Raw genomic sequence first — 22,411 nt, 5'->3', positions numbered from 1 at the left:
GGCTATACATTGGTATAGGTACCCTACTTTCCTTAGCTTATTATTACTGTAGTCCAAGCAAGGTCCCGTGTGATCCGTGGGAACAGATGTGAATGAGCATCTGGGGCTCTTGTGGGATGTAGAGAGGCAGTGTTATTTTAGTACCGAAGTGTGAGTGCCTGTAAGAATTAAGTGTCTTGGTTTAACACCTATTTATAATGAGGTTAGCTAGTGGATTCAGGTGCAAATGGCTAATGTTGGGGGTGAAGGGGGGATTCTGAATGATCTGTCTGCATATTCTGTAACATTCACTTTTACATTTCAGAAAGAGTGATGGTAGTTTAGGAAGAATGGTGGTAACATGAACCTAGACATAGCATGTTCATAGTTGTTTTGGACTTTCAAAGCCCCTTCAAATACGTACAGTCCACCTTTTAATGACGAAAATCGTATGTAGTTAAGGTTGAATGAGCTATTTCCTAAATAGTGAATGGTGATATAAATATCTTCTAGGGCACTGATTTTTAACCGGTGTGCTACAAGAATTTTTAAAGCATGCAAACCTGACTATTTAGTCAGGGACACTGACCTCTTTTTCCTGAAATTGTCAAATAAAAAAATTATAGCTGCCAACACAATAGCTGTCCAGGGTGGATGAACCAAAATGATATCTTTTTCTTGTCAAATCGGCAAAAAATACATACTTGTGTGCCTGTGTTCTTCCATGGAGATGATATTGTTATTAGTCACTTATTTATTTGTATCTTTAAATATTGTCTCATGACATTTTATGGTATAGATGATCTGGTTGGTGAAGTTTATAGGCTTGATAGTCAGGGGAGCTGCACTTGAATCCAGGCTCCACCACAGGTTTGTGTGTGATCTCGAATGGACCTTGACTTATATAACCAATCTCACTCCAGCCTATCACCCTCCTGACACAGTGGTTTGTGAGGGGCCACCTGCTGCTATGCCCAGGCCTGCAGGGTGAAATGATTCTTAGAGTTTGTTTTGACATTTTTGAAATGTTGGAAAAACCAATGCTGCAGTATCAAACAGAATTAAAAGCAAAAGTGTGCCAAGGCATAGTAAGCAGTTTCTTTCTAACAGGAAGTTGAGATCTTAAACAAACAAACAAACAAACAAACAAACAAACAAAAACACTCTTTTGACTGAAAGTGGCTGTGTATGAGTAAATACCTGAAATGGGTCTTTTAGTTAATGGAACTTGAAGCAGAGACCGTGCCTTCCAATGCTAATATTCACCCTGCTGGTGTCTTGGTGCTATAACTGTGCTGAAGGTAAAATGCAATTGTTGTGCCCAGATTTCAAGGTTCCCAAGACCCCAGGGAGCCAGTCAGTCCGATGCAAAAGCAAAGAGTCCTTTATTATGCAAGCCGGCTTGAGCTCCCCATTCACCAGACCCACCAACACAACTGAAAGTCCAGTGGCCGAGAGAGCAAGGCCTGATGGGACAGGAGGTTTTAAAGGGGGGTAGTGTGAGGGCAGGAGAGGGGACTGTGGGCCCCGCCGATTGGCCAGGCGCGAGTCGGTACAGGATGTGGTCATAGTGATGGCGTGCACTTCCCTTGATTATTATTGGTTAGTCCAGAGAAATCCTGGGTGTGGCTAGCAGCGGCTTCCCCCAGCGAAGAAGCACATGGCTCTGTCCCAAAATGGAGGACCCAAGGCAAGATGGAGGGTGCAGTCCTCGCCCGGCTCCCGCTGCTGCGGCTCGAACACGCCGCAAGACAGGATGGCCCTTCCGCACAGCACCTGCAGCCAGCCTGCGGGCGGACCGGGACTCCCGCAGCGGCGCGTCTGGGTGGCACAGGCCCAGCACACGGGGTGCGGCCAGTGGAGCGGCCCAGCTCCAGAAGAGCAGCATCCGCTCGGAGCAGGCCTGGCCCATGAGGCCAGCACACTGCAGCACGGTGGCCTCCCCGGGCTAGGGCACGCGCCCCACTCTGCTGCCATTGCTGCCGCACCAGGGCCAGGGGTCCACGCGGCCCGCGTGGGCTCGGCCCAGGGGGGCAGCGGGCAGGTGGCAGCCTGTGCTGGGCTCCCGCTGTGGGCCAGGGAGCCGATGCCTGAGGCCGCCAGCAGCACGGCCAGGCCCTGCCTCATGGGGCCCGGCGGCCAGCCCACGCAGACCCCCCTGACCGCCCGAGGGCCGCATGGACCCAGGGCCCCAGCGCGGGCAAGCGGGGAGCCGACCACGGGGGAAGGGAGGAAAGAGCCAGGCGGTGAGGCCTTCTGCTCCCACGACCTCCCCCGTGGTCGGTCGCCTCCTGGCCCCACCCCTCAGCCGCCGCTGGCCACGCAGCCGGTCCGGACACTCAGACCCGCTCCGGGGAGACCAGGCCCTATGGCGGGCGGGCGCGGAGGGATTCCAGAGCCCAGTGGCCAGACTCCTCCTCCCGCACCACCCGGAGAGGCGGGCGGTGCGCCTTTCACAATAAGGCTTCTAATATGGAGGCTGAGTTGCTCTTCTAAAGCCTTTGCGAGAAAGCACCTAAATTAGAAGTTGAAAACTGAGGATGAAAAGGAGAGCTGTCATCCTTACCTTCTTGCCTCTTTCTACATCGAGTCTGAGCTCTTGTAATATGAGCTTTATATAAAGAGATGTTGAGTTTCTCCCACCTCAGAGCTGTCCCTGAGTTTTTGTGACAGGGTGGCAAAGAGCGAGAATGAAAATCAGTCCTGGTGCCCTGATGCTGGCAGCTACTTTCACTGCTTTCTATGCCCCCTTCTACATTTTGATTGGGTATTTAGCAAGTCGACATGTGCATTTCTATTTTGTTGATTACCTCCTCACTAAATACTCTCCTGCTAGTTCCAATGGTGTTTTGAACTTCTTTGGGGGTTTCTCATTGGACTACTCTGCATTGTCTATAAATAATTGTGCTTCTGTATTGTAATAGCCATAACTACTTTCCCCTCCTCCCTTAGTATATCGGCTACATAAATTCTTTTAAAGTTAGAGGAATGAAAGAAACAATCAACTGTTATGGGAAGGGAGACTTTGAGTATAGAGTAGTAAAAAGAAGATAAAAATGACTTTAGCATCTCTAGCATGAAATGATAATGACCTAAACCAAAATGAAAGCTAAGGAAATAGAGAAAAACAATATACTTGAAAGGTATTCAAGCAATGAATTATCTGGTGTTGGGGATGCAGTCAGGCAACCAAAAATTAATTTCAAGTTTCCAAACCAGGAGCAAAGTAATCTAATTATGAGTAGGCATATGATTGTTTATATTATTAGTGTATTACAATCTATGTCAGAGAAGGTGTGACAATTGAAATTAATTATATCTCAGTTTCTAAGGGATACTAAGATTATAGATTCACAATAATTAGTAGATGTTTCATTTACTATATCTATGCAGTTTGACACGAATGCACGTAAGAGTAATTAAGACTCAATTATTCACTCAGTGACATTTATTGAGCTGCTATTTGCTAGGTGTTGTTCCAGGTACTTTGGATATAGCAAAGAAAAAAAGAAAACCAAGCAAAATCCTGCCCTCATGCAACTTACATTTAAGTGGGAGGAAACTGACCTTAAGTAAAAGAAAGAAATAAAGGTATATTTTGTGTAATGGTAATGACATACCTGAAGAAAAAAAAAATTAGAAAGGGAGAAAAGAAGCATCATTTACAATACGGTCTGAGGAAAAGCCTCATAAATAAAGTGATATTGAAACAAACTTAGAAGAGGATAAAGGGCTGGGAGTGGGACTGTGTGTGGGGACAGTGAGCCAAGCTGAGGAGCAGCCTGGAATGAGTATGTCTGAAGAAGAGCTCAGCCAGTGTGTACAGATCAGAGTGAATGGGGACAAGCGATGAGATGAGGGCAGAAAGGTAAGGGCAGGGGAGTGTGAGCAGGTGGGGTCTTGTCGGTCATGGAAGGATTCTGGATTTTTCTCTGATGAAGATGAGAACCCATTGGAGGGAGGGTTCTGAACAGGGGGAAGGTTCAGATTTGGCCTTATTACATTTGAGCTTGTTAAACCTACAAGAGGGTTTATATAATAGGCAAGTGGGTATATGAGTCTGGAACCCAGGGCCTGATTCAGGTGGAAGAGCTTAGACAGACTAAGCATGTCACCAGACTAGATGTGTTACCAGGAGGATCTGGACACGGCTGGTCCAAGGCATGATCTCTGGAAGCTACTACCACTAGTAGTGTAAGAAGGTGATAAAGAAAAAGCATTTGAATCATGAATTATCATTTTTTTTAAGTTTGCAGCTTTCTATATTTTGTGACACTTGGCCTAAAGAATAATTTTGAAAAACATGTAGTGATAGTACTAGAAGCAGATTAATATCCCCCTCCACTGAATTTATACGTTGCAAGCATTCTGGTTTTCATATCGTATTTTTCCATTTTTCTTGTCATGTTTATGGACTTTATCATTCATATCCCGAAGGTAAATCAATGCTACGGTGGTTCTCTGCATACATGTTTCATCACACTTGCAAGTATGTTAGATGGGATTCCTTTTACCAAGTGTGGGCTTTCCTATCTTACTCACCCGCAAAACCCTGCGTAGGCAAGAACACTTCGTCCTCTTTCCCAGGAGATAGCAAGGTCAGGGGGAGGAGGTTCAGACATCAATGATTCTGCTAGTGAAGTGGCCTCAACCAGAGGGCCATGGGAGTTGCAGGAGCTCATTCCCTGGGCATCCAGAAAAGCTTCTGAGAATACCTGCAACTTATTATGATTGAACCACCCCCTCCTTACTCTTATGTTAAGTTCCCTGCTATCATGGAAGAAGTCAAAGTAAGAACAAGAGCAACATAAACAAAACAAAACCCTCCCTAAGTCCTAGTCTTCCCGTAGCCTAATCCGGTTTTCCTACATGTAGTAGAAAAAGGGGGAGTTGGTTTTTTGTTGTTGCTTCATGAGAGGGAGTTGGGGTAAAGACGTCACATTTCATGTTGGGACCTGTTCTATCTTCTTGCCACCATTTAGGTGCTTTCTCTACAACAAGTCATTTCTGCACAAGGTTGTAGGTGGGAGCTGCAATAGTGACCACAGCAACCAAACTAACCTCATTCATGGAGCTCTGTCAGCACTTAAAGCATCTGCAGTGAGGGCTGCTGTATTTTCTAAATCAGGTACAAGTGATAGAGAGCTTTGTAAAGGACAATAAAAATGGGTTAATAGAAAATGAAGTAATAAAGCACACAAAAAGCAAGTCCCGACTTTGTATTATTAGGTTCTATAAAAATAACATATAAAAATAAATTATAGCCCTACTCGGTTTGGCTTAGTGGATAGAGCATCGGCCTGCGGACTGAAGGGTCCTAGGTTTGAATCCAGTCAAGGGCATGTACCTTGGTTGCGGGCACATCCCCAGTGGGGAGTGTGCAGGAGGCAGCTGATCAATGTTTCTCTCTTATCAATGTTTCTAACTCTCTATCCCTCTACCTTCCTCTCTGTAAAAAATCAATAAAATATATTAAATAAATAAATAAATAAATTACAAAATTGTATGTATTCATCAAGTGTGGTTATATTTGGAATAACACAGTAATTATCTTATTTGTAATTGTTATTATTTAATCAGAATTTACAAAAATCTATAAAATACAAATTGTTTATATTAAAAATGATATACACACTTTGAGTGACCATCATATATACCAATTATTTAAATTTTAATGTGGTGCACGTGTTTGCTGCTTGCTTGTTTATTTATTCAATCTCCTGGGACTGACTAGAATATTTTACAGGGAATAATGTATAATCTAAACTGTTTCCATGTCTTATATTAATAGCAGTCATAGCAGAGAAATTAATCTCAGACAAGTATGTTGTCAGGAATGGAGAAGAGATTTTAAATCTATTTCATCAATCTTAAGATATTCATTTTTAATATTTATCCAAAATGAGACACATTTGCTGCATTTTCAAAATTCAGCTTCAATCCCTCATTAGTAGCTAGTTTCGTATTTCTCCTGTAAAGTTAGAGTTAAACATTTTTTGATGAAATAAATTGATTCAGGATCTATGAATTTCTATATGTGGACATTTTTGATGTAATATACCATTCAAAATGTTCTGTTGTATTGAAAAATGGTCTGTTTTATAAATGTTCAATGTAAAGATCATCACATATTTTACTGATAATTGTACCTCATTTATGGATCACATCATAAATAATTGTAGAAAATCTGTTCTTTCAAGCCTCTAACTTTTGCCTTTTTATCTTAACTGCCTCTGCAAAACATGTTGCCTTCTTTCCTTGCAAGAAGTATTAGGAGCATTAATGACACCAACTATATCAGACACATTAGGAGGCTGGCCTTTTAACTCACATATCTTAAAATTCCTGGGCTGGTTTCTTATCTTGTATGAAAAAGAGCTTTTGTTGTTGTTCAACATTCTCAAAAGAATTTTTCATGTCTGTAACCTCTGTGGCAAGCATGCAGTAAAGTTGTTTATAATCAACTTCATATAAGTAAGAGTCTTGCATTTAAGTTTGAACACAATTCACAGTTTTTACTACATTGCAAAGAATCCTGATATTTGGCTGATATTTTTATTGTGTAGCAAGCATTTCTTGATGAAAAAAACAGTCCATTGGTTTATGTTCTGCATTAGCATTTTAATCTAAGCACTCCACTGTGTTCCCCTGCCATTGTAGCTTGCCATTTTACTGCTATAGAAAACTTAACCACAGCCCAAATTTACCGACAGAGATCACACACTTTGAAGTCATAGCAATGTAAAATTGCTATAAAAGTTTGTAATCATTTATTCTCAACGTGTATAGTCATCTCTTTGATAATTTATAAATGGCACTTTGAGAAACACTGTTGTATATAGAGATGATGCCTACTTTGCAGAGATGTGGTTAAGATTACCAATAATCTTGGAAAAGTGTCCACCAAATAGTAAGCATTTTATTTAAAAGAACTATTAAATTGTATTAAATAATTGTATACTCCACTTTAAGCAATTCAGGAGTTGAAAAAAGGATAAATAAAACAATCTATCTGACCTGAAAAATCTTATAGAGAATTGTATCTGTCTATCGATACTTATGTATCTACATATATACAAAACATATTCAATTATAACATATCTTCTTTTTAAAAAATCTTTATTATTGAAAGTGTAACATATATCCCTTGTTTTCCTCCATTGACCCTTCTAGCTCCCCTGCCCCCTGCCCCAGGCCTTCACCACCCTATTGTCTGTGTCCGTGGGTTATGCATATATGCAAAAAAAATATTTGGTTTATCTCATCCTACCCACCCACCACCACTGCCTTCCCTCTGAGAGTCTAAAAGCATGAAACAGAATCACAAATGCATATCTTCTATAAGAAAAACTAATAATTGATAGGGATTGGTCAGAGCATAGGCAGAAAAATTATATTAAATTAAGGAGATCTGAATAAGACTCAAAACAGGAGATGGATTATGAGATGGTCTTAAAAAGATGGCAGGCAGAGCAAGTTGGTGCAATTTGAGACTGTTGAGAGCTTTCTAGGAATTTTGCTGTTATATTCTTGTCCTGGCATAATTTCTCCACATAGGATGTGTTAAGGAAATAGTGGAGAGTCTCTTTTAGCTGAGAGAGCTTAAAAAGCATTAACTCATATAGTCCTCACAAAGGATAAACTGTTATGCATGTTTTACATTTAAGGATCCTAAAGCAGGACAAGCTCAAGGATGTGCTTCAGTTTGCTGCGTGAAAGCATAGAATCCTAAATAGTCTGCCCTCACTCAGAGTCTATGCTCACCAACAGAATACAGTGCCCTCTCATGGGGATAAATGGGGGCTAAGAATGGAAAGATTCAGTGAATTTACATGGGGAAGATAAAGATAGAGGGTTTTCCCAAAAAACCTTGAGGTGAGCTCACAGTGCACAAAGCGAGCTGAAAGGTGGTAGAGAGGATGGTGGGATCAAGCTGGCACTGCTGTGCATTAGGAATTACAGTTACAACCCCTGATTAGATCTAAAGATTACACAGAGGGTGAGAATCAACTGTGACAAAAATCCCTGAATTTGAGAAGAAAATTCTCTGAGGGAAGAGAAGCTACACATTCCTCTGACCTCCCCTCCACTCTTGCTTATTCACTAAAACTGAGTGAAACACAGTGTCCTGGGTAGAACCATACCCGGTAATTCAATTGAGAAGCAGAACAGAACTAGGAAGTGGAAAGGAAACAAAAAGGCAATTAATTGTGAGAAACGCTGAGAACTTTGAATTTATACTGGCAATACATTGGCTGAATGTATGATTGAGTGGAGGCCTGTGAAGAAATCAGTGATAATCAGTGATAACTCAGGTCTCAAACCTTTGTGAATATGATATGCTCAAGAGAAATGCAGAATTTAGGAGGAGGAGATGAATGTGAGGAGAAAGGGTTAAATTGATGAAAATAGAGTAGTGAATGTTCTTGAAATCTTTCAATAGGAAGAGTAATTTGTATTGAAAATTATGATACGCATACCTGAATGCACGTAGGATATAAACTGAGGGGCACTTTGTTTGTGTTATTTGAGAACAATATAAAACTGATAGCCATAACTGAAGTAAAATTACCATGAGAATATATAGTTAGATCATAGCAGAAAATACAGGGAACCATCAAAAGGTTCAAGTTAAGAGGGTTTAAAGAAGATACCATTACAAAGGTGCGGGAGAGCTCAAGGAAACCAACAAAAGACTAGCCACTCAGAGACAAACAATTTGAGAAACTATCACTATCCCTAAGCCTGGAATAACATGTGACCTAAGCTGTAACCAGAACATGCAGCCACTACCAGAGCTAACAGAAACACTCTCCCTTGCCCTTTTCCTATCCCACAGTATCCTTCCATGGACGTTCTTTGGCTGAACTTAATTGTAAGGCAAAGGACTGGGTCAAGGGGAAATGCATCCCAAAGGGCCAGTTGCCCAGGCCATATACTGTACAAGGGGTGAAAGTGATAAAATCAGACACTGTGACATGAGTAGCAGCATTATTCACAGAATAATCTTAAAAAGGGACTATCTGTAGGATTTTGAATACATATTTTGTGAATATGAACTTTATCTTTTTTAAAATCACTATGTGCAGATACTTTGAAGTATAGGTCTGGTATTAAAGCTTGCTCTCACCCAGTCACTGTGTCTCAGTGGCTGAGCATTGGCCTATGAACCAGGAAGTCACAGAAATGATTCCTGGTTAGGCCACATACCTGGGTTGTGGGCTCCATCCCCAGTAGGGGGTTGAAGGAGGCAGTTGATAGATGTTTCTATCTCTCTATCCCTCTTTCGTCCTCTCTCTGAAAATATCAATAAAAACATGCTTTTAAAAGTTTTCTCTCAATGTTATAATGCATTTTTTTATGTAGTGATGAAAAATGTAGATTGTACTAACAATGATTTAGAGTATTAACTATTTTAATAATAATTGCTATGTTTCACAATTCCAGTAATTTATCTTTGCAAGTAAAATAATATAACTAAGGGATTAGTTTCGTAACAGTATCATGAGAATATTAGAGGCCTGGTGCACAAATTCATGCATGGGTGGGATCTGGCCAGCCCTGCCCCTGATCAGGGTAGGAGGGCGATCAAGGGCAGGGCTGGCCAGGGGGAGGGGCCGCTGGCCATTTGCCAGCCCTACCCCCTGGTCAAACCCCCCAATTGAATTCCCAGTCTAGGGGACAATTTGCATATTAGCCTTTTATTATATAGGATAATTACTGAGCTCTCATATCATCACATACTTTTATAGAAATTCAGCATAATTTTTTTAATAAAACTTCTCATTCTGATAGAATTTGTTAATTATAAATTCCCTAAGTACATTATCAATCACTTCACTTGGGCCATAATATGGTACCAGTGAGTTAATTGGGGCATGTATATAATTATTGGTGAGTCTGACTTTACTTTTTTGTATAAAGCTGCCTACTATACTATTTAATGAAAAAAATGCACTTAGATTTAATTATTACTTTGCACCATACTTCTTTTAAAATAATGAAAAATCACATGTGCACATTTCAATCATTAAAATAACAATATTGGAATGAATTGTGTTCCTGATTGTAGGGTTTTTCCCAAACAATATTTTATATAATTTATTATTTCAGAATTAGCAGAAATGCACACAACAGGAATGACTTTAATAGCTGAATTTGTTAAGAAAAAGTGCAAAATAGTTTCTCATTCTCTTAATTGCAATATGAAAAGATTCTCCCTATAGTTACTAAATGATAGTGGGGAATGAAGGAGAAAGGGCAAAGAAGAATAAACACTTGTCTTTGAAGTGAACCAGAGGGAATTTCTAGAAGATTTAGAACCATATTGGCTCATTGATTACTCAGATGGCAGAAAGATATTCTCAGTGTGCGCTTCTTTATCCTAATGAAAAAGACTATTAACCCACCTCAAAATATATATTAAAAGTTTTATTTTTGTTAAATGGAGAGATCTGTTTAAAACATTTGGGGAATTGGGCCTCTTCTTGAAAATTAGCAACCACTTTGAAGCAGTATCACCGCAATTACAGATCAAGTGGAGTTAGAATTGAGATATAATTTGTTAAATTCTGATTGCAAGATGAGTGTAGTGAAGAATTGAATTCTTTGTGCTCCAAAGATTATGCAGAACATTTTAATTTCACTGTTACCAAATTGACCCTCAAATGGAAGGTCATATAAGCAAGCTAGAGATTGTATCAAGGATGCTGAAAGCACTATTAATGCCTCTTTCAATGACCTCAAATTGAGAGTATTAAGGAAATCACAGTAGGTTTCATTGAGATTATTCTTTTTATTGAATAAAATTAAACATTTAAGTAAATGAATAATCTTTTTGGACAACATAATATATAAATAAATGACCATAAAAACTTGATAGCCCTCCAGCAGTGCTTGTGGAAATTGCAATCTCTTACAAATATTATAATGGGTGGTAACTCAGTAGAAAATTACAAGGGCTGTCTAAATTCTAGCACATTTCATTTCTAGTGCATTTCCTAAAATATGCATTTTTATTACTTCTTCAGGTGTATAAAGTAATGTATATATACTGTATTGTATGGCAGTGTAGAGCCATAGAAATACTATATTTTCTCTGATATTGAAACATTTGACAAGGAAATAAAATGTTCTTTTGAAATTCATGTGATTATCAGTAAATTTGGTAATGGGAAAATTACTTTATTCATAAAAAGCTTAACTATTTTCACCCTGTTTTATCATTTTTTTGAAATCCCATTTGTTTTATTGTATAGGAACCAGACCAGAGGCTACTAGAGCTACAATTGATTAGAGAGATTCACTTCAGATGTTTCATAAGGAAAGTCTTTCTGAAGCTTATTTTAATGTGTATATATATATAAAATAGTGAATGCTTCTGTGCTGTATTTTCTTCAAGTAGATTTAACCATATGAAGAACTCTACCATCGGTTCTCAACCTGTGGGTCACGACCCTTTCACAGGGGTCGCCTAAGACCATCGGAAAACACCTATATAATTACATGTTGTTTTTGTGATTAATCACTATGCTTTAATTATGTTCAATTTGTAACAATGAAATTGGGGGTCACCACAACATGAGGAACTGTATTAAAGGGTCGCGGCATTAGGAAGGTTGAGAACCACTCATTTCTACTGGGAAATTTTATAGTAGTTGTGTACCAACTATCTGCAAAATTTTTAAGGAAACAAAATATCAAAAATAGAGTCGATCAAAAATATGATTCTCCAACATTTCTTATAGAAAAAATGAAAATACCATGAATCTAGCATTTACTTATATTTTTCTATTTGACTGTTTAAAATGAGAGCAATTTTTATTGTATACTCAAATCTTTTCACGTTCATAAATGTTATGCTATCTGTTCTTAAGAAATACAAATCTATGAAAAGCAAACTAAACATAAACACTATCCTATTATAAGTGGTCTTAAGAAAACTGGCGATAGCACAACCAAAATATATACGTTAAAAATCATCAACTAACCAGATGAGTTTGGGGCATAATCAGAACAATGCATTTTGTGCTTCTTACTCACACTTCATATTTCAGGTTGATGTTATTTTAATATATTAAAGTCTTCTTTCTGATCCACTCAGTGTTGAGCAGCTATTTTTCTAAGAATGATGATATATATTTTATTCATCAGTGTTTACTCCTGATTCAGATCTGTGATCCATGTTCTGAGTTGGTTTGTAGTTACATCCCCTTAGGCAACAGAACATGATGAATTACTGGACACATAGGGAGCAGAATGCTTATAATACTGGCCTCATTTGCAAGGTTAAATACTTCTTGCTCAGTTCTCCCCATTCCTCTTGTGGGAAAAGAAGGTTGGCCTTGAATGGATAGTGATGGAATTAACATTTTCCAGGTGATTGCTGTATGTCACACACAGTGCTGAGTTTTCACAAGTGACATCTTATACAATCTTCTCAACCTGAGGCTACAGAATCCCAGATAAGTTAAGTAAATTGCTAATGGTTACAGAATTCATAACTGATATAGCTGAAATCTACTTATACTATCCAAGAAATTAAAATGAACTAAATGGATACTCATATAGGGTGTAGGTGTCTGGGAGTGCGCTTGTAAGCATGAGTACATGTATGTGAATGTTGAAATCGTGGGTGTGATGGCCTCTTGATCACACCAAGATGATAGAAATTAAAATTAGAGTTGTCAATCTGGAAGGACATCAAAACTGCAATTGATTAAAAAAGAAAAGAAAAAAACTTTACTCTGCCCACAGCCCTAATCCTAGTAGTTCTGTTGGGGTTGCCTTCTCTTTTTCACCATAGTCTTGTGATTAATGTTTTGATGAACATCTTTTGATAGCTTTTAAAGAGCTAAATTGTAAGACTTGAAATATATGAGAGGTAGCTACTATGAGAGCAGTTTTTGCACATTTTTTCTGGCTTGTTGGCCTTATCCTGTTAATCACTCTTTACTCTGGGCTATAGGGAAATCACCAGAGATTGCCCAGATGTCAGGCTCACCAGGGCAGTTTTCATTTGGGAAACTTCAAGGGCTGTGACGAGAGGCTGTGAACCTATAGGTGAAGTAGAGGCACAAAAACTATTAGTTTAAATTCTGAGTGAATTTTGATTCCCCTGTAAATCAAGTGTGTTTTAGAGAATTTTAATGCTTTTTTCTGTTTGCTTATAGTGATTGTTGGTGCTTTTCCTAAGGAACTTAATGTGCTTTGACTTTCATTACTTTCTTAATAAAGGGCCTTGTTATTTACCTCCAAAAGAGAATCTTAGAGATCGTGTTTGTATCTAGAGCAAGTGGAATATGTATGCATAAATAGATAGAAGATAGATATATCTCTTTCTTACAAAAGACAGACACAGTTTAGGCCGATTCTAATAAATCATATTGTCTCTAAGGAATTTTCCCTTTAATTAGGTCTTCTCATGGTATTCCCTTTGTGCCTACTGAAAAACTTCATATTTCTAGTTAAGTCCTGGCATAAAGCACTGTGTTTAAAACCCTCAATGCAGAAAATGTCTTTACTATTCTCATACAGAAATATTTTAAATGCCAGTATTGCCTACAAATCATCAGTTTTGAAGAAAGAGTTTTAGTTTTGAGATGTCAAATGGAATAAAAATTATATTATTGATTTGTAATGAAGGGATTAAAGTGCATGGATAGAATCTGATCTTTTATCATCACTTATTTAAAGAGCTTTCAGGGGAAAAGGGAAAAACTCCCTGCAAAGAGTGTAATAACTTGCTAGCGAAGTGCATTTTCTCTTTGTGCAGTGAGCTGAAAATAGTCAAAGGGAAAAGCCCAGAGGGCATGGTTGTAAAAGTGACCGTTTGCTACTGGTGCAGATAATAATTTATTCCAGTGAAAGAAGAAAAGTTATTTTAATCACATATTGCTTCAGGTTCTGATTCTTTCTGCCTTCTGTTGACTGCTAGCAAGAATTAGAAAATTGTAAAGGCAAACTGATCAAGGCCTGAAAATCAGGCTCTTTCCTCAAGAGTCAGTAGTGGAGGTCAGGCTTAATTTGTTGCTTTAAAATGTGGAAATCACTGTTCCTGTTGAGTGCAGTGTGTGGCATACCTTAACTATATGATAAAATAAAAGGGGGCCTCATATGTCACTGTATGTGTGTGACATAAAGAATATCTATTTGGAAGACTTAATGGGCCTGGAATAGGGGGTAATAGAAACCAAATTGGAGTAATTTATGTTGTGCACCAAAGAAGATGGCCAGGGAAACTTCAAAGACAATTCCTTCTGCATGACTAACACTGAAAAGGCATTTTAAAGCTATCTTACTTTTAAGTGAAACTAAGTATCAATCTATTGACTCCAGATTTTATATCTTTAAAGATTTTGATATGAGCAAAGTAGCATTAATGCATGTTAGCAACTGGCCAGCTGAAATATGGGAGCAAGTATAGTTCAGGTAACAGGCAAACTTATTTTAGGAGACTTCTAATTAACCATTTGAGAAAAAAACTGAACTTACTGATCATGGTTGCCACTGGAGAGACTGTTTTGAAAATGAATGTCTCAGTTTCTATATGGGATAGTTCAATTAATTTAACAAACAAACAAACAAACAAACAAAAAACAACAAGCAGTAACAATCTACTACTCCCTGGGTTAATTTATAGGGGACATTTTATGGCCTGAGATATGTATGATAAGGATAATGCTCAAATCATATTTATTTAGCTTATTCCTCATGCTCTGAACAACACAAATTAGAATTAGCATAGCTAACTACATTGTGGAATTTTATGTTTATTGTGTTAAATTTGGAGATCTCTGCTTCATTCAGTGGAATGAACCAATGCCATAAAATAAGGGGAAAATAAGCATGCTAACTATATCACTGAATTATGTAATATTCTTTCTGCTTCTGAAGTAGAAAATCATCTAGTCATTTACAATAGTCTTTCTCCTTTTGCCTAACATTCCATTGAAATTCAGAGGTAGAGAAATTCCACACCCTGAAGGAAGAATAACTCATCGTGGCAGGTTTAAAGTAGGAGAATTGAGGTGGAACAAAGGGAGCAGGGGAGGGAGAGACATTTTTGTACACAGTGTCTTTTGTTTTGTCAAGTATGTGTCAGTTGCGCCTTCTCATCATTCTTTGGAACTGACTGATGTGCCTCAGCAATCATTTTTGAGGTTCTATACACATGAAGATCTTAGACTAGAGCAAAAAAGCTTTCCTGAAAAACACCTTAGTGAACTCTGACAGACAGTATACTGTTTTAATGAAAATGTGCTCTACTCTGTTGCAATTCTGCAGGCACATTACCTTCGGGTATATTTGCTGGCACTGTGATGTTAAGAAATAGTTAACAGAGATATTGTGATAAAAGATTGAAGTAAGTCATCCTCATGATAGATAATTATTCATATGTTCCCTTTCTCTTTAGCCCTTATAAGATGTATCTTACTTGTATGAGTTACCTGGACACCAATTCCTTGGGGCATTGTTATTGTCATACATAACAATCATAAATCATTTAGATAAATTCAAATCTTTTTTTTACAACTGTATTTTATCATCACCATACGTATGTTCAATTCAAATTTCAAGTGGCTATCTCATTATTTAACAATGGCTGAAGAGCTAGTCAATGAGGCTAAATGGCCAATGTGGGAGTATCATTGCACCACTACGTGAATTTAAACAAGGGACTTAAACTTTCTGCATTTTAAAAGGAGACATTATTTAGAAAAATATGAAGAAAAAATATCTCATGGATCAAGACTAGCTACTTAATCTGCAGTTCTAGGGGGAAAATAAAATGAGTGGACCTTTGTTCAAAATTTATGACTAATTTTATGTTGCAACAACAGAGCATTAAACCTAAGCGATGACAGGGGAGCTTTAAGCCAAGCATGGAGCCCTTTTAAGTGCAGAGCCCTATGCAACCCAGTTTGTAATTGTTATGAAGATTAAATGAGTTTGTAAATTAAAAGTATATAGACTACTTCCTAGAACATATTAAGAACTCAAAATAATTTTAACAAAAATATTCTACAACATTTTATTTGACGTGCTCTGGCTATATATTATGTTATTCTTAAAAATAATAACTTTAACTTAAGAGTATATATTTTGTTTTGTTTTAAAATTTTGAAGCTATTATAACTAACAACAGAATGTTGCCTCTGGAAAGCCAGGTGGTCAAATGAAGGTGATATTTGTCTGTAGGAGAGATACTTACGGAGTAGGGAGTGGTGAAAGGGAGAGCAGAATCGAGTTGTGTTGTGTGGTTTCCCTTTGGAAGACCTTCTGAGGAGAGCAATGTGGTCTGGGATGCGGAGTTACAGGGAGACCACTTGGACAGAGATTTGGGTACAGGAGGTGGAAACCCAAGTTGCTGCAGGTTCACAAAATAGGGAAATACTAGTAATTCAGCTGCGAGGAGGGTCAGATAAAGTTAGGTCTCAGAATCCATTGCAATCTTGGGCAATTGAATAGTAACTGCCACTTGCTCTCTCTTTCTTAAATCATTGATTTTTTTTTCTGCTTATTGCCTTCATGCTCCCCAAATAGTGACTGGCTTGTTAAATATTAACACAAACTGTCCCACAACAATTTGCGATGCTTATATCATTTGGCTTAAAATAACACAGAAAAGGAGTTAGTTTTCATTTTTTATTTATATAAAAGAGTCAAAGAAAGAGGTATGATTCTATTGCATTCAGTCACCAAAGTGCTGCACTCCAGACTGCTACGTTATGGTTGGGTTGGAATGAGTGCTCACGAAGTGCAGACATGGGCATTGAGAGCTGAACCTGTGTTCAGACTAAGGCAACCATATACAGCCTAATGGATAAGGTAACTGATTCCAGAATAGGCAACCCTGGTGAAGGCAGACATGCTAATTAAGCTCCAAAGAGAAGCTAAATATTCTCTGGAGAATAGAGAAATTAACCTAATGATTTAAAATAGCAATTGGAAAAATAAATACGTCAATGTCTTGCCATTATAGCATAGCATAGGGGTGGCAAAGTGGTAAGTAAACCAGAGCCTATAGTAATTAAATTTATCACATACTTCAAATTTTCTTACTACAAATTTATTATTGTTGATAAATTGTTTGAACCACCCTACTGTAAGTGACTCTCAATTATTGCTGTGCCTCAGTATCACCTGGGGGAGACTTAAAAAATACAGGTGTATAGGGCCTACTGCCTGAAATTATGACTCCATTGGTTTGGAGCCTGGCTCAAGCAGTGGTATTTTCAAGATCCCCCTGGTGAGTTTAATGTGCAGCCAAGATTGAAAATCACCAGGTATTTAACTAAGTTATTTCTTATTGGCTCTGTACAAAATATTTTTTATATCTCTACAGAATATAAAACACCAGTCATAGATTTCGAAAAAATATTTTTGCCCAGTTACAATAATGGAATGGGGATGGGCTATGAAGGTGACAAAGGTGATTTTGATGGTGCAAAAGTAAATAAACAGCTATTACCTTAAAGGATTTATAACCCACAGCTCAAAATGTAATTGAAAAGCCCTTGCAGCAAATTCACTTGGGGTTGCTTGTTAAAATTTCAGATTCCTTGGCCTTACCCTGATCTACTGAATTAGAATCTCTTGAGGTGAGCTCCAGAACATTCAGTTTACCAGCCCCTCTCTTGAACATACGTGTATGAAAGTTTAAGAGCCATGGTTAGGGCCACATGCTTACTACTCCTCACAGCTATTCTTTCCTTCAGCAAACTTAACAGCAAAGATCATAGTACCCTAATTAGCATTGCTGCTCACCTGGTGACTGTAACTCATTGCATACCATAGTGCCTGAGAGAATTATTTATTTACTTATTTATTTATTTGCTGGCTGACTGACTGAATAAACCTTCTTTTTAGTTTTTGAAATAGTACTATGTCCTCTCTATTTAGTTAAAGATGACTATTCTGTATTATATAGAAACTGCTATTTTTATATACCCCTGTCCCTTTTGTAATATTTATAATATTTATTCTAATAGGCTGTATATTTTTCCTCTACACTTAGGTCTTTTGAAAAACGGCTAGTAATAAGTAATAAACAATCAAAATATGTGGATATTAGTTATTCTTTGCCCTTTCTCTGATTTGACCTTGGGACTATATCTGTATACTAGCCATTCTGCCACCTATGTTATGGAGCTCAGTAAATGCAGCTGCGTTTCACATGCATGAAGCACGTATAAAATTCAGCTTTCTATTTAATTGACATCAACCAAGATGAAGGGAAGTGAGTCTGAAAGAATAAAGGCAATCATATCTCAATCGCAAATATGCAAGTCAGGGTCACTTATTTAACAGTCAGGGAGGAAACATCAAAATTCTACTTTCTTGGAGTACATATTCAGGAAGATACTGAATTTAGTTACCATCTCATAGATTAAGTGTAAGTAGCTATGTACTCTTTATAGAGCTTATGAAATAATTTATCCATAAAAAAGAACTTTATCATTATCATTTGAGAGCTATAAGTAATTATGGATAGTAAAAGAGAGGCACTAAAATACAGCATTATTCCTTGCCATCTCTTATTTCTCATAGAGACATGTTCATGAATTGAATCAGGATTCTACCAGGAATTGTGTATTTTAAATTTCTCTGTATTTGTATATAATTTCCCATTGCAGTCTATATTTTAGCTTTTTTCTGTAATTGCTTGAATTTTATTCCACATGTGTTCTTTCTTTGACAACCATGTTTCCTTGGTTCAATAAATGTTATCAAGCATTCTTTGACTGTTCCTATTGCATCAACCTTAATTAGCTTTTGATTACTGTTAATTTCACAGCATTTTCCCTTTAATACGTTGCATCAAAATGCTTTCATTTCTGTTGCAGCAAGTTTAATTAGTTTTTGAGCCTTGTTTCTCTTCCATTAAAAAAGATGACACCCACTTTCTTTGTTTCTATGAGGATGTCCATGTCTTACAGCAATGTTCCTCAGAAGCCCTCGCCCAAGACTTACAAAACAAAATTGTGGTAACTTGTAGCCTTTGCATTTGCATCAGGAATGTTCCCATGTACTTACATCTTTATAGTCACTTCTGATTATCTTTTTAAAATAGTATAACTTGATTTTCATGTTTTAAAAGGGCTAAATCACTTACTTGAAACAACTAGCATCCCCATTGGCCCATCAAATTAATTTAAAAAACTGTTTAACACTTCGTGTATTCAATTACACGACAGAAAATAACTGTTTTTTCAGGAGTGTTTGTGCATTTTGTTTTGGTGAACTAAACTGTTACTTCTAATATCCCTTAGGATAAAGCAGGGGTGGGCAACCTTTTTGTGAGTGAGTGCATGCCAACCCTAATTTTTTGAGAACATGTTACACCTACTTGATATCTCTTAAGGTGTACGTATGTGAAGAACCTTGAAGAAATAATAAAATTCATTCGAGCGACAAAAACACAGTATATGATGATAAAAAAATACATTTATTTTTTAATGTATACATGTACACTGATAGTCTGACAGAAAACTTTACGACTCCATTTGATATTATCAGTGGGATTTTTCCTGCTGCATCACTGATGACAGAGATTTTACATCAGGTTTATATTTCGTGACCTTCAGAGATATGCACGAGCTACTACTTTCATCCGTCAGGCTACTCCTATTACGAGACTTAACAAAATTCACCACTGAGAACAAAGATTCACAAGAGTATGTGGATGAAACCAAAACACTGGTTGGATCTAGGAAGGCAGAGAGAGCTAAGGCAGAGGCATAGAAATTGCTCTTCCCCTCTCTCATCAATCCATGTCTATGGTCTTTAAGATAACTTGTTATGTAAAATTATTTATTTATCTAAGATGCACCTACACTGAATTCATCTGAAAAATAAAAAAAGTCGATATTAAGAAAAAAATTGTAAATGGAAGATTATAAGAGAGGGTTTCGCGTGCCAGCAAAAGTTACTGGCGTGCCATGTTTGGCACGCGTGCCAGGGGTTGCCCACCCCTGGGATAAAGTAACACCCAATTTTTTTTACTGTATATTAATGAGTTGTAATTGTTAGCATGCTGGATATATTTATTTTGTTATAATAAAATACATTAATTTACAATAATGCATTATATGTTTACATCATATATGGTTGACCCTTAAAAAACACAGATTTGAACTACATAAGTCCATTTATACACAGATTTTTTTCAATAAATGATGTAACTATATTTTCTCTTCCTTATTATTTCTTAATAACAATTTTTATATAGTTTACCTTATTGTAAAAATACAGTATGTAATACATATGACATACAAAATATGTGTTGACTGTGTTTTAATGCTAAATCAACCAGAGGCTTTTAGTAATTAACTTTGGGGAAGTCAAAGTTATACATCTAGCCACCCACCTCATACCTTACCAGTTGTCTGTTGGCTGGTGCAATCCAGTAGTGAGCTGATTCCAAATCCCAGCTTAGGAAACAGGCTTGTTCTACATGTGCATAGCTCTGTGTAGAAAGCCTGGGAACAGTCTAGAAAAGAGAAAGGAAGGAAGGAAGGAAGGAAGGGAGGAAGGAAGGAAGGGAAGGAAAGGAGGGAAAGGAAGGAAAGAAAGGAGAGAGAGAGAGAGAGAGAGAGAGAGAGAGAGAGAGAGAGAGAGAGAGAGAGAAGGAAGGGAGGGAAGAAAGAGAAAGAGGGGAAAATTATTCATGGATTTTTAACTGTGCCTCTAACCTCCACACTATTCAAGGGTTAACTGTACATCATTAACTCATTGATATTTATTTATGTGACTTGAAATATAAACTAGGACATCTGTGGGGATTTGAAACTTTTAATTATTTCCTACCAAAAAAAATTAATAGGTAAGAGCAAAGTGTGTATACAGAGCATATTAATATTGTATGACAAACCATTCAAAGACCAATGATTCTTAATTGTTTGTAATATTCTATATCATAATAGACATTATAATAATTATCATCATATTATAATAATCAACATTTTAAAATTATTGGGATAAATGAAAGAAAAATAAATGCTCAATCTAATAATTGATTAAATTAATTATGATACACTCAATTGATAACATAAAACTCTTTAGAGAGAAAATTGATAGTTGCAAAACAAAAAATTGAGTATTAGATTTAATGGTATTCATTTGGTATCTATTTAAATAACTTTTCAAGTGCCAGACTAGAAGTATATACAGAGGTGAGGGGAAAATGTACCAGAAGCATTACAGAGAAGAGAAGGGGTTACAAATCTTGTATGTATGTATAAATATAGTGTCCCTTGCTTAGAAAATGTGAACCCTGGCATTTGTAGGAGTTTAAATGCCACCTACAATGTTTCATTTGTTTCCATATTATTTTCCAAAGCTCATGCAAACTCTGTTTGACTATTTCTGTTGGAGAAAGATCATTATCTTCTTACTATTTTCAGTTAACCCTGAAATAATGACTTTAAGCTAAAATCTGCAAGGATGTTGCTTTCATTATTGGGTTCTAATTCTACCCAATCAATCCATATGGGTGGTGGTTGGTGGGGAGAGGGGGATACATCTGTTATCTCTAGTACATGTTACATAATTACGATTTAGAATAACATGATATTTGTTTAGATTAACAGACTTTATTAATAAATATGCATTAATAAAGATAATATGTACCAAGAGAGATACCTGCATATTTTTTTGTCTTGTTTTATATTTAGGCAGAGAATAAGAATCTGTCACTTTCTCATTTGATTGACCGTAAAATGACTCTAGTCTCCCTAATTTCATGAATGTGCCCTTATTAAGAAGCCCTATAAGAGTACTAGAGGCCCAGTGCACGGATTTGTATACCAGTGGGGTCCATAGACATGGCCTGCGGGGATTGGGCCAAAACCAGCAGTCCAATGCAGCCTGCCACTCCTGCCTGCCACTCCCGCTAATCCGGGCTCCACTCTGCCTGCTGGAGGTCTCCCACCCAGTCAGTCCCAATCTGGAGAGGCGCACGCCACCACAGTGTCACTCACCAGCCATAGCAGTGCTCACCAGCCCTGAGCCCTGCACCTGGTGCCCCTCAGTCATTTGGTCTTTTGGTCGTTCAGTCACGTAGGCTTTTATATATATATAGACTAGAGGCCCAGTGCACAAAAATCTGTGCACTCAGGGGGCTGGGGAAGGTCCCTCAACCCGGCCTGTGCCCTCTCACAGTCTGAGACCCCTCTGGGGATGACCTTCTGCTTGCTGAGGCCAGCTCCCCAGGGGATTAGGCCTAAGCTGGCAATCAGACATTCCTCTGGCAGCCCGGCAGGCCTCGGGGGATTTCCACTTGCCAGCGGGGAGCAGGCCTAAACTGCAGTCGGACATCTTTAGCACTGCTGAGGAGGCAGGAGAGGCTCCCACCACCACCGCTGTACTGGCAGCCATCAGCCTGACTTGTGGCTGAGCAGAGCTCCTCCATGTGGGAGCTCACTGACCA

General features: G+C 37.9%; 1 protein-coding gene and 1 non-coding gene across 3 annotated transcripts in view; both read left to right on the top strand.

Moving 5' to 3' along the window:
* CADM2 (cell adhesion molecule 2) overlaps positions 1 to 22,411 on the top strand; it is a 1,236,504-nt gene that overhangs the window by 961,397 nt on the left and 252,696 nt on the right. The gene's annotated exons all lie outside the window — the stretch shown is intronic.
* On the top strand, positions 20,346 to 20,474 carry LOC132232161 (small nucleolar RNA SNORA65). The gene has a single exon (XR_009452304.1). It is a non-coding gene; the product is annotated as a small nucleolar RNA SNORA65 (small nucleolar RNA).

The sequence above is a fragment of the Myotis daubentonii genome, chromosome 3, assembly GCF_963259705.1.
Source record: "Myotis daubentonii chromosome 3, mMyoDau2.1, whole genome shotgun sequence".
Taxonomy (NCBI): Eukaryota; Metazoa; Chordata; class Mammalia; order Chiroptera; family Vespertilionidae; genus Myotis; species Myotis daubentonii.
The sequence above is the reverse complement of the archived record's forward strand: the minus strand, read 5'-3'. Positions and strand labels throughout refer to the sequence as shown.